Below are 3952 nucleotides of genomic sequence, written 5' to 3' on the forward strand. Positions count from 1 at the left end.
TTGTTATCGTATGAAAATCCTGTGAATAGTTTAATACTAGTTTGTGAGATAGTCACTACCCTTTATGGATAATCAAGTAAATCCTCTCCGGAAGTGTAACCAGAGTCTCCTGGAGGGAGAGCGAAGAGTTTGTGAATAGATCTATTCGGGACTGACAATCCCACACCCTAACTGCAAGCTACAGTTAGGCGGGCACGCCTGGGGTGACAAATGCTGGATATCATTCGATGTCTGACTAACGTCAAGGAGGTCTCGTTGTCATATCAGCATGGTTACCCGACTCACAATACGTATTAATATAAACTTATTCACAGCTAGGATTATGTTTAGAATCTATGTCTTGTCCGGGATGATAATCCCATGGTCTTGTATCTATATCTCATTCGGGATGGCAATCCCAGGGTTTTGAAACTAAATCTTATACGAGATGATAATCCTATGATTTTATCAATCTATCATATATCTAGATTCGGGATAGTGATCCCATGGTTTATCAAACTAATTATATCTACTTTCGGGATAGTGATCCCATGGTTTTTATCAAATTATCTTATAACTGGTTCGGGATGTAGTCCCAAGGTTTTCAAAATATTTTCTATTTACAGTTCATCCAAATTATAGTTTTGTGTATTAAACTATACTATGTGTTATCAAATCAATCTTACAATTAGGAAAATATGGGATTTTCCTAGGGTTAACTTATATCTGTAATAGAACTGTAACGAAAGATAACTTAACTACTTTACATAAGAAAATATGGGATTTTCTTGGATATCAAATCTTTTCAGAAAACTAAAGGAAAACAATACATTTTCACAAAACAAAACTGCTTATGAACTCACCAGCTTTATGCTGATTTTCAAACTGCTTGTATTCTCAGGTCCAAGTTAGACAGGTACCCGACGATATCTTTTGGTGAAGATGGAGTGCTCCGAAGACTCATCTCTTTTGTTCATATGATATATGTATAACTTTTGTACAATTTACTTTTGAACCAAATGTAAACTTTCATATATATATGTAATGTAATGGTCGTTTACTGTGATTACTATGTACATTGGATTTGATACACAACATGGAGTCGACCCCGGGAACGTTTCCGCCTTTGGTTTTCGGGGTGTGACAGATTGGTATCAGAGCCTTTGTTTATAGTGAACAGAGTATACCAAACCTTACATGGTATAAAACTATAAACATTAAGGGGCCTAAGTGCTCTGAACTAAAAGTATCTTACAATATATAAGTATTTTCAAAAGTATTTAAGTATGCCGAGCCGTCGAAATCCGTAGCTACAAGTAGAACAAAACATAAGTAAATGGGTGTTGTACACTGTGGTTAAACCTGGGCAGTTATGTAGTCGTGTCTAGGGTCAATATAGCCTGGCCAACTATATTCATTCGAGACACGGCCAACATGTGCTTGGGAGTGACTGTGGCATGCGGCATACCTAAAACTTACCCAATATCCCAAACAACGAATCGTCGCTGCAGCGAACTATGAAATACTATGGGAGTATTTCTCGAGCCGATCCTTTGTAGAAAATCCTCGTATACGCGTTATTCTTTGATCATTCCTCTAGCGATAAAATGTTCTATCTTTATAACTTCTTTCTGCTTTATCACTTAGTATGATGCTATATTTTCCATGATGAGATATCTCCTGTCCCATATCTCTTGATTCAATTCAGAGGACTTATGATCCTCTCTTTCCTGATCTTGTTAGATCACGATGCCTCCAAGAAAGAGACCCAGCTCAACGAACAACAACAATTCTCCTTTTCAACTTGATCTTGCATCACTTCAGACAGTTCTGACTGCTGCAATGGTAGCAGCCATGTCGCAAATGAACTCTAGAAATTCAGGAGGTGATCCCCAACACCAAAACTCAGAAGATAGCCAGGGACACCAAAAAGGGGGTTCCTATAAAGACTTCATGAACGCAAAACCGACATTCTTCGATGGCACAGGGGGTGTCATTGCTTTAACCTGATGGTTCGAGAGAATCGAATCAATCTTTGAGATATGTGGCTGTTCGGAGTCTGATAGAGTCAAGTTTGCCGCCTGTACTTTCCTAGACAAAGCCCTGACTTGGTGGAATGGCCGAGTCAAATCCTTAACTTTACCTGTAGCCAATGCTATGGGTTGGGAAACTATGAAGGAGCTTCTTCTCGCAGAGTATTGCCCTCGGGGCGAACTTCAGAAGCTAGAACATGAACTATGGAACCTGAAGATGAAGGGTTCTGACATAGCTGCTTATACCTCAAGATTCGACGATCTGGCCCTACTTTGTCCGGGGATGGTTACCCCGGAGAGTAAAAAGATAGGGAGGTTCATCTGGGGATTGACCCAGCCAACAAAAGGGAATGTCTTGGCTGCGAAGCCAGACACTTATGACAGTGCCAAATGTCTTGCGAAAATCCTGATAGATCACGAAGACAACTCTGATGAAGAAGCTACTACCCCCGAGCCAGTCGCCAGTGGAGGCGGAAGCAAAAAAGAAATCCTGGAACAAACGGAAGGCCCAGAGTACGCAAGGGTCTTCTAAGAAACAGCAAACGGTAGCAGTCCATGCTGCTACTGCCCCTGTTGCTGTCTCGACTGTAGGTTCCACAGCCCAAACTCCCGCCAGTGGATACACTGGTACCCTTCCTTGGTGTGGTAAGTGCAACTACCACCACCGCATTCCTGGACCATGTCGCGAAAGGATCTGCGACAACTGTGGCAATAAAGGCCATCTTGCGCGAACCTGTAGAAAACCAGCGAAGCCAACGAACCAATCATCTGGAACGGGAATCAGTCCGGCCTGCTACAATTGTGGTGAAGCTGGACATTTCAAAAGGAATTGTCCCAAGACAGCTACAACCACAGATCCCTCTGCTGCCGCAGGTATATCTCTCTTTGATAATTCTTATACTTGCAACTCTTTTTGATTTTGGGTGCAAAAAGGGAAACCTGTTATCTATCTATTCGAACGTTTTCTAAACTCAATCCTTCGTATGTAATCGAGACGTGTACCATCGACACGGCTAACTAGTAAGATAGAGAACACTAACTTCGTATCTATAGATTGAATCCTCGGTCCGGAGGACTATTCTATTCCATTCGATTTAAAAGGGGGAAACTTTCCATGAAAATACTTTGATGCCATGTTTAACCAGAAATGACCGAGTTTTCGTTCGCGTTGTTATCTTTGTTTTCGAAAGGGCCACTCGTTAGATCTTTTTCTCGACCCGGTTCTCGTGATCTTCGACATCAAACTCTCGTATCATTCTATGCCTTAGAACTCAAAAGTTTTCCCAATGTAAATTACCACGCATCCCTCGTTTCTGTGATTATTGAGAAACGGGAAGTTAGCAACTATTCCCTCTAAATGTCTATCCCGAAGGATTCCCGGGAGTTTCTTTCGAGCATCTAGTTTAGTCTCACCTCAAACCTTTCGAGATCTTCGTAGAGATCGATTCAGCAGCTTTCAGGTTTCGGAAGCCCTTAGAGCTTGGTAATATCTATCTAGACCATCACGTCTCGAATCCTTAGAAACGTCTGCCCAACGAAACCCTAGTGATTCCTTGAGGAAACCGAAGTCGTTCAGGATTGGAACTTCCACGAGAAAGCAGATTAATATCGTGAATTGAGAGAGAGTCAAGATACGAAACAAGGACACGTCCCGATAGTGAGAATTCACTAGAACGCCCAATAGAGACTTAATTCCACTTGGGGAAGTAAAGATCCGAGGCAACAAATCCATCCGTATCTCATTCCAATCCATGACCTGTATCTTATTCATTGAATTTCGGGACGAAATTCCCTCTAACGGGGGGATAATGTAACAACCCGAAGTTGTTCATCGCCGAAAAACCGTTCTACCCGAATAACTCGTCGGAAATCGAAATGTCCCGTTATCGTTTTTGGGCTTAGTTAACTAAAATTATATATTTATTTTCATTCAGTGAGGG

The sequence above is a fragment of the Lactuca serriola genome, chromosome 8, assembly GCF_051521515.1.
Source record: "Lactuca serriola cultivar US96UC23 chromosome 8, Lser_US96UC23_V15, whole genome shotgun sequence".
Taxonomy (NCBI): domain Eukaryota; kingdom Viridiplantae; phylum Streptophyta; class Magnoliopsida; order Asterales; family Asteraceae; genus Lactuca; species Lactuca serriola.